At 34.3% G+C, this 9,388-nt stretch overlaps 1 long non-coding RNA gene across 1 annotated transcript; it reads right to left on the bottom strand.

The window, feature by feature from the left end:
- Window positions 1-942: 942 nt before the first annotated feature.
- Window positions 943-1,366, bottom strand: LOC145074768 (uncharacterized). The gene is made up of 3 exons (XR_013692104.1): window positions 1,337-1,366; window positions 1,158-1,208; window positions 943-1,055 (listed from the first exon to the last, which is right to left on the bottom strand). It is a non-coding gene; the product is annotated as an uncharacterized LOC145074768 (long non-coding RNA).
- Window positions 1,367-9,388: the final 8,022 nt, after the last annotated feature.

The following is a 9,388-nucleotide window of genomic DNA, read 5'->3' as shown; positions in this document are numbered from 1 at the left end:
AAGCCAATAACTTGGAACGTTCATTAGCTGCACTACATTTTAATTAAGCATTTCCATACTCTGTCCTCATAGACTCAAGTTCCACCTAATCACATAAATAAATAAATAAAACATAGATGGTCTCTCATTTGGATTCCTTAATAGCCTACTAAAATAGTACACAAGAAGATATATGGGCACCAACAGACTGTCCTATTACATAAATCATGTTAATTAAACAAGGTTGAGAAACATCTTCAACCATATCATTGATTGTACCCTCAGGATAGTTTCTACATGCAAACCAAATTATCTCTGTTTTAATCTCAATTCTTGAGAATATGAATTTGATCAGTCTCAAGTCACCTGTAGTCAAAGATGCAACTATGATATCCGTTTTATTATCCGAACACCCAAACAGAAGCATACACCAAGCCTAAATATATAAAATCACCCATATTTCATTAAGCACATTAAATAAATACTTTATGCAGATATAAATTCATTAAAAGGGAATTTATTTTATATTAGTAAACTAACCAATGTAGACTTTGTTGACTTCATCTAATAACCACTAGCTCTAGATAAATTCCAATACTCTTAATCTCAATAAGAATCTCCCTTGGACTTGCAAAATGTTCGGGGCTTCTGGTTTTTGTTCCATTAGAAAGTGCACTGACAGTATCTATAAAAGTAGCCTGAATACTTCCATATAATTATAGAAAAAATAAAAATTTGTTATGTGCCCTATTACATGAGATAAAACGGGTATGCTCACACATAAATGAATAATTGTTAATCACCTGTTGCTTTAAATACGACATGTCCACGTCTTATACAGACCCAAAGAAGGAGAAGCCTTTTCAAGCTCTGATTTCAGCCCCTAAATAAGATAAGTCAATAATTAATTATGATATGATCAAATAAGTAGAATAATAAAAGCATAAATGTGAATAACAAAAATTACATGTTTCAGCCCCTCATGCAAATGATTGACTTCATGTGATATGTGGCATTTAAGAGAATAAATTGACTCTGTTTCTAAACTTTCTTCACCACTCTCAGCACAATGCACCCTACAAAGTCAACATAAAGTCAAACAAAATAAAATATTTGATACCATATACATTATTTAATACATGAAAATGTTATGTAAAGTAAATGCAACAAGTGCATACCTGCTAACAAGGTCAATGCCAAAAAGTCCCTTCACTGTATCGATACTTTGACTGTAGATTAAATTAAAACAATATAATGGTTAACAATTTGAAAAAATAAATAAATAACTCATGTCTGTATTGAATGTTTTCTGTTTATAAAGAAATCATGAACAAAAACAAAAACAAAAAAAAAATACCTGGAACCTGGAGATCTAAGGGCTTGAGATTGGTACCTGATTGGCTAATTCCAACCAAATATGTTCGACAGATGCAATAAATTCTATATAGATGTTAAAAACCCCAAATGAACGATTAGATGTTAGGGTTTAGAAGAACAATTACCGATTTCTCGTATCGATCTCTCTCAGCAGCAGTACAAGCCTCACCAGAACACATCAACCTGTGCTCGTTCTTCCAGTAGATATCTGGAACATCATAAGGCATAAAAGTAGATCAATTACGAAAGTAAGAATCAATAGCTAATTAAGAGCGCAGAAGAGATAAAAAGTAAGAATGAGCTAGATAATGCACGATCTGTAACCATTAACTTATCAATTAGTATTTTTTTTCAAAATAATTGTGTTTCAAAATAAAAACTCAAATAAGAAAATATAAACAGATTGGGATTTCAAATCGTTCAGTAAACAATTCTTCCTAGAATTCTTCGTCAACTTGTTTATCATCAACCCCAAGTCCAAAGAAAAACACGAGGATGTATCACTAACTTAGGTCAAAAAGCTAGGCAAGGACAGCATACCTTAGAGTAGGAGATGTGAGAAGGTTCTTTTTGGCCTGATTCAGTTTCGTTCTATGCCGATGCCAGTTTTCTTGAGTCGGTTCAGTGCTCTAGTCTCGGTTCAGGTAACAACTCAATTCATAACTCGGTTGGTTGAGACATGTCTACCTAGTTATTCTGGAAACATAGTCGATGCAACTCTGAATGCCCACCTATACCTAGTCCTAGGATGAGTAGTCCTGGTCCTAGATCAAGAATACTAAGTGGCTCTATAACCCCATCACATCCAAGAGCGTGTGGGTTGAACATCGACCCATCTGCAAACTGGCCTGATGATGTGGTTAGTGGAAGACAACAAAGTCACAGACATGTCCTTAATCGGCTTCATGTACACTTCATTGTATATACTTTCCTCCTCAAGAAAAGACAATACTTAGCTTGTCTTCCAGGACATCTTCTCCTTGGCATTTCATCATACACCTATTAGGCATCATCACACACATTTATCAACATCTCTCAGCATGTAATTATTTCCAACATAAAAAGCAACTAATCTAATGAAATTAAACACTATTACATAAAGTAAATGAAAAAACAATCATCAAACATTGAATAAAATGAAAACCAAATAGTCAAAATTGATTGAAGCTATGAATAAAATGAAACCCTGATTCATGTAAGAATCAAAAAAGAGTATTGTTACACAAAATCAATAATACAAAAAGATCAATCACGTTAGCTATCAAAAGCCCTAATTTCAGAAAGGAAGAAAATGATGAAGAACAGAAACAAAATAAAAAAAAGATCAATCACGTTACCTGTGAGAGAAAGAGGGAAAGTACAATTGAACCGGACCAATCTTGAATGGAGAGAATATGGTATGTATATACACCCTTTTTGTCTGAAGAAGTGCATTTAAGGTCGGGTCGTGTCGATTGGATGCATCGTTTTCCTGGAAGTGGTGCAAAAAAAGAGTGTTGATTAAAGGATTCAAGGTGTGCAAAAAAAATATAACAACAAGACTTCAGACATTCTATAATTTTTTATGGTGATTCGATATTTTGCCATAAACAATGAGAAAAGTTGAGTTTAGGGCCATTGTAATCTTTACATACCCATTGATAGATATGGTGAAACAGGAAAGATGAGGATCACGGGAGTGAATGAGAGTCGGTGGGTAAGAAAAATCAATCGTAAAGAGAGAAAAAACAAATGGTGGAGTCCGAGAGAAAAAACAAATTATTATGGGTAGCTATCATTGTTGGTGATGTTCGATTCATCAGAAGCCCTAGTTCTTCGCTCAATCGTCTATTTTGTGAAAGAAGACATTACCATTGCAAATGCGTTATGTTTGATTAGGGTTTACACAGAGAAGGAAGTGAAAGTCGATCGCAGAGGAAGGGGTTGCAGAGAGAAGGAAGGGAGAGAATGAAATCGATTTGGCGGGTGTAGAGAGTACACAGGAAGAGGATGGCGGGTGTTCAAAATTTTGGGGGATTTCATTTTCCCTCGGACACGCGCGTTTCTTAAAAAAAATATAAAACGACATTCACAGATGACGCACAAGTGCCTTCCGTGTTTTTAATATTTTTACATGAGACACTAATTTAAAGGCACTCAGTAATGCGCGACATAAATCCTTAAAATTTTTGAAGAGATGATACTTTTTTAATGTCACTCTCTAATGCGTAACATAAATCAAAGAGCGTCGTGTTTTGCGCGTCGTAAAAGGCTGTTTTTCTAGTAGTGGATGCAGGCACTTAAATGTTATCAGCATTAACTTATGCATCAATAGCTCGATCTGGAACACCAAAAATGAAATCATAATCAAAATCTAATGAATTCATAGTTTGAGATTCATTATTTGATTCATTCATTACTAGGTGTGAGACCCATGTATTACATGGGTTTACTTAAAAAAAATATAAAACTTTAGCAATTTGAAAATTTTGGATGTATAAGAAAAATAAGAAAAATTTTGATTTATTAAAATTAATGAGGCTTTAATGTATTGAATATATTACATATATAAACTTTTTCTAATAAATACCTTACATATATATTACCTTACATATTAAATGTGAAATTTTAATTTGATAAAATGAAAAATACAATAAAATGACAAGTGGAAAATAGAAAATTTAAAAATTTTAGAAAATGCCATGTGTCTAAATAAAGGAGAAGATGACATGTGGCAAAAAAAACTTCATTTATTATAGTAGATATGTTGTTGTTCAAAGGTCTTTTCAACGAGTTTAACATAATAATCATCGAAAGTAAGATTAAATGTTTATTTGATTTTCCTCGTTCGTTTATTTAACACCCTGTAGGCAACCGAATTATAAGAATATCTCAAGAATATCCCTTCATCAGCTTTTGACTGAAATTTCGAAAGATTATCCTCGAGATTCATAATGAAGCACCTGCATCCAAAAACATGGAAGAATTTAACATTTGGTTTTCGGTTGTTGATAATTTCATATGGAGTGATGTTAGAACGGCGATGAATAAAAGATCAATTTAAGTATAACATGCAGTGGAAACTGCTTCGGCCCATAGATATTGAGGAAGATTCACATATGTGAACATTGTTCTTGCTGCTTTGCAAAGTGAGCGATTTCTCCTTTCTACAACACCATTTTGTTGAGGAGTGTAAAGTGAAGATAAATTATGCGAAATTCCTTTTTTTGTTAAGAAATAATCAAGAACATTGCTCTTAAATTCTGATCCATTGTCACTCTTGATCTTTTGAACCTTTTTCTTCAAACATAGCTCAATATGCTTGATGAAGTCGATCATTGCTTGAACAGTTTTGGATTCCAGTCTTAGAAAATATACCCAAGTAAACCTTGAAAATTCATCAACAATGACCAATATGTATTTCTTCTTGTTGAGAGTCTCAACAGTCGAGGGTCCACACAGATCAATGTGAAGAAGTTCCAAAGGTTCAAGAATCTTTGAATTAATAACAATTAGACGACCTTATTTGTGTTTCTTTCCTTGTTTGCAAACTGCACACAAAGTATCGTTATCATATTTTAATACAGGTAAACCTCAAACAAGATCATTTGCCACCAATTTATTCAAATTTTGAAAATTCAAATGAGAAAGCCTTCGATACCAAATCCAACTAACATCACATGAAGCTTTTGAAAGTAAGTAGACCGAGGGAATCCCAACAATTGGTTTAATGTCAAGAGTAAACATACCGCCTTTGTTTTTTGATTTGAGCAATACTTCATTTGTGTCTATGTTCGAAATCACACTTCCTTCTTCATTAAAAACCACTTGATTGCCAGTGCCCACAACAAGTTGCGAAAACACTTATCCAGTTATGTTGAAGACCTTCGACATAAGCTATCTTGTTCACTGTGAATTACTCATTTGTTAATTTTCCATAACCTTTCACATAACATTTGTGATTGTTGCCAAACGTCACCACTCCAGCATTATTTAGACTTCGATAATCACACAAGTTTTCCTTCTTTCCAGTCATGTGACGAGAGCAACCACTATCAATATACCATTTGTCATCATATTGCTCGTCACTCAAAACCTGCAATCAATGAAAGAATATAGGTCCCCAAGGTTGTTTGGGTCCTTGGTTATTAGATTGAAAAGCATTTTGAAAAGATCATATGATCCAATTACAAACTTTAGATTTGATACTATCAATTAAGTAAACTCCGTTAGTTAAAGGCACAAAAATGTAATCATTCAGAGGTTTCAAGTTTTCATTAACTTTTGCCTTTTGCTTCTCAGTTCGTTTCTCATTAACCTTTGCTTTCGGAATAGCTCTCCATTGTTTGACTGAAGGATTCGATTCCTTGGATGAAGAACTTTCATTCAGATACTTTTCATACTACTTTTCATTCAGATAATTTCATTCGAAGATTCATTTAGGTTTAATATTATCACTATTTACCTTTTTGACAAAAACCTGATTCAGAAATATAACCTCACCTGAGCATTTGAAATTCGGATACACAACTGCATATGTTTCAAGGTAATGTGAACCTTTTTCCTTCAAAATTGTGTCGAATTTCTCAGGTTCGTCAAAAACCTGATCAACTACAACCCTTGGAATTGTTGTTTCTTTCAGAACATCTTCATTTTCATCATCACTGCCAGTTTGACGATTTTCGACAGTTACATGGTCACGATCATTAACTTTCAAAGTTGAGGGTAGAGTAGTGTCAACTTTAACCGAAGAATAATTACATTTTTCTTTTCCTTTAGCCATCGATGTGACATTAATGACAGACAACTGAGAATAATCAATGACTTCCTCCTCTTCAATTTCACTAATATCATCAGAATCATCTTCGATATCAGCAAAATTAGTTTGAGGGTCACTTTCGAATTCTAAGTTCTTTTCAAAATGTTTATTTGTTCATTTTTGGTCAAGGTGTCATTTACAATATCAACTAATTCATTAGCATCCACACATTCATCATTTTTCACTATTCCATATGCATATCTATCGTCTGGAACCCTATCGAATTTAGCAATTATCTTTTCACAATCATAGGAAGTATAGTCAATTTTCTCCCTTTCGAATGCTAAAAAGGGCAAAAGTTTCCTTTGTTGTTCCTTGCTAATATCCGATGAATTATGCAATGTTGTCAATTTACTACATAAACGTTTGGCTGATTACAGTAGATATTTCTTTGTTTTAACAGCAATTTAACCTCAACACTTAAACTATCCCTATCAGACACCAGATTCGTTATTTGCATATCTAAGTATTCTATTTTCACTTTCTTCAATTCCAACATCTTATGAGTTTCTAAGAGTTGTGTTTTCGACTTCTTAGCATCATTACAAGCAGAAATAAGTAGATCATTAACATAAGTAATTGCTACATCAAACTCAGATAGAATCGAATCATATGCACTTGAGGGAATATTAAAAGATTGTAAAAGAGAACGTACTTGAGAAGTCATTGGTGATTTGTGTGAAGATGTCGAAACAAAGCACTTCCCAGTAATTTTCTCTTCCTCTTCTTCCTCATGCATCGCAAACATAGCCCCATGTGTAGGGTTTCGTATCTTGTCGTCATCAAAACCCGAAGACCAAATCTAGTATGTTCCATCTTCTTCATCCACACCTTTGGCCACTAGAGACAATCCCTTCTACTTTGCACGAAATTCTTCCAATCTCTCAACGTAATAAGCTTTGTCTTTGACCTTGTTCTTCTTTTCATCTCACTTTCTCAGCATACAGTCATTGGACATATGATTCACCCCATTGCAGTAATGGCAGTCGAATCCAGAATCACCTTTCAGCTTTTTTTTCTTTCTTTTCTTCCTCAGCATGAACCTCCTTTTTCTCAACTTTCTTCTCTTCATTCCCGTACTTTCCAACAAAACTTCCCTTCCCTTCACTTGTTTTCAACTTTACATTGAAAGGCCTCTTGAAAATTTCTTTACTCAATTGTTAGAGTAAAATGCAACAACTTCGTCATCAGAGTTGACGATCAGACCTTCATCTTCCAAATTCTCCTTCTCAGCTTCACTTCCAATAACTTTCAAAACAAGTGCAAGTGGACCACCTATACTGATCGTTGATTCCTTAATAATTTCATACACTTCGGATTCATGTGCTTTCATCACATTGTAAAGATCATTCAGAGAGAAGTAATCAAAACTTTGTTGTGTCTTTATCATGAGGCTTACATTTTTCCATTCCTTCTGAAGACCCATGATGAATGTGAGATTGAACTCCATTGTTGATCAGATGACTCTATATCAGTTACATTTGAAGATTAGCTCATTCAGACGATCATAATAAGATTCAATGGTCTCTCCTACCGTCTGCTTGAATTCTCTTAATTCAAACATACATTGTTTGACTGAACTGATCTTTGTTTTTTTCACTTCCTTGATACTTTTCCTTCAAAGTATCAGAAATCTCTTTTGCAGTCTTACACCTACGCACGTCATTGTAAACAACAGGAGGAGGAGCACCTCTGAGTTCTCTCATACACTTCTATTCATTTTTCAACAATCTTTCAGTCTATTCATTGACATTTTGATTGTTATAAGAAGTTCCAATACACCGAACAGCAACAGGAGGACGAACATCACCGAGCATACACTTCCAAAGTTCTTCATCAATTCCATTCAAGTAATCCTCCATTTGATCAGCCCACTGATCATAGTACTCAGGAATCAGCATCAGAATCTTCATCGATGAACCAAGGAGATGAGAGTAAGAAGTCATTGTGTTCATGTTAAAGTTCGCCACTGTTGTCCGGAAAATTTTAAGAAAAACTCAAATCAAATTGAAATCAAACAGAAAAAACACTCAGAATTCAACAATTGAACACTCGATTTTACAACTAGAATGCAAAATCGACTCACAACAAAAGATCTAAAATGATTTTATAAAGAAAAATAGCGGAAAACTGAAATATGGAACGAGACTCAAAACTTTTGCAAAAACTCAGAAAATCAGAACAATTCTGTATGAATCCTGCTCTGATAGCAAATGTAGTTGTAATAAAATTAAGTATCAATTACGAGATCAGAGTAAAGTAAGAATGATGAACACGGGATCAAAATAAAGTCTGTTTGGCTATGCTTTCAAAACTACAGAGAGTATTTTGATAAAATAACAAAAGTTCTTATCTATCTGTAGTACAAATTCCATATATATATATATATATATATATATATATATATATATATATATATATATATATATATATATATATATATATAGGTATCATGAAAGCACATAAAAAATACAAGGGACTAAACATTGAAAACTTCGATACATAAAGTAAGTGCCCTTATAAAAAAATTACAGACTAACGAAACTATTCATGACCTTCGACACCTCAAAGCAATATTCAACATCTATACGGAGGCACCCCAGACAATCCCTCCGGAAACACATCCAGGTAATCCCGCACAATAGGCACATCATCCACGGTCGCCTTAACCATATCCCGTGTATACATAATATAGGCGACGAATCTAGAACAACCCAGCTGAATATAGCGTTTGGCCATCGCTACTGAACACAAAATTGTCCCACACTGAGATCTCTCCCTATAATCCACTAACTCTCTCCCATTTGGGGTCCGGACGCAAACTAACTACTACGCATAATCCATCACTACCCCATTGGTGCTCAACCAATCCATACCCAAATAACCTTGTTCCCACACAAATGAATGGGAACCAAGTCGACCATATACTGCTTGCTGAATAACTGAAGAGTACAACCCCGATGAACCCTCGCAAGCTGAACATATCTATCATCTGCTATCTGGACCTCTAAGGGATAATCTAGCTCCCCCGGAGCTCTACAAACCCCTTGCTAAGCACAAGTGATACAAAAGATCTTTTAGCCCCCGAATCAACCAATACCAATGCATAAATACCGTTCACAAGAAACGATTCTAAAATAAAACACATAAATATAAGAAAAAATTTAATATAAATAAAGAGATAGGGAGAAGATACATACCCATCACCACGTCAGGAGCTGCACGAGCCTACTC

Source organism: Lactuca serriola, chromosome 9, assembly GCF_051521515.1.
Source record: "Lactuca serriola cultivar US96UC23 chromosome 9, Lser_US96UC23_V15, whole genome shotgun sequence".
In the NCBI taxonomy this organism is placed as follows: Eukaryota; Viridiplantae; Streptophyta; class Magnoliopsida; order Asterales; family Asteraceae; genus Lactuca; species Lactuca serriola.
The sequence above is the reverse complement of the archived record's forward strand: the minus strand, read 5'-3'. Positions and strand labels throughout refer to the sequence as shown.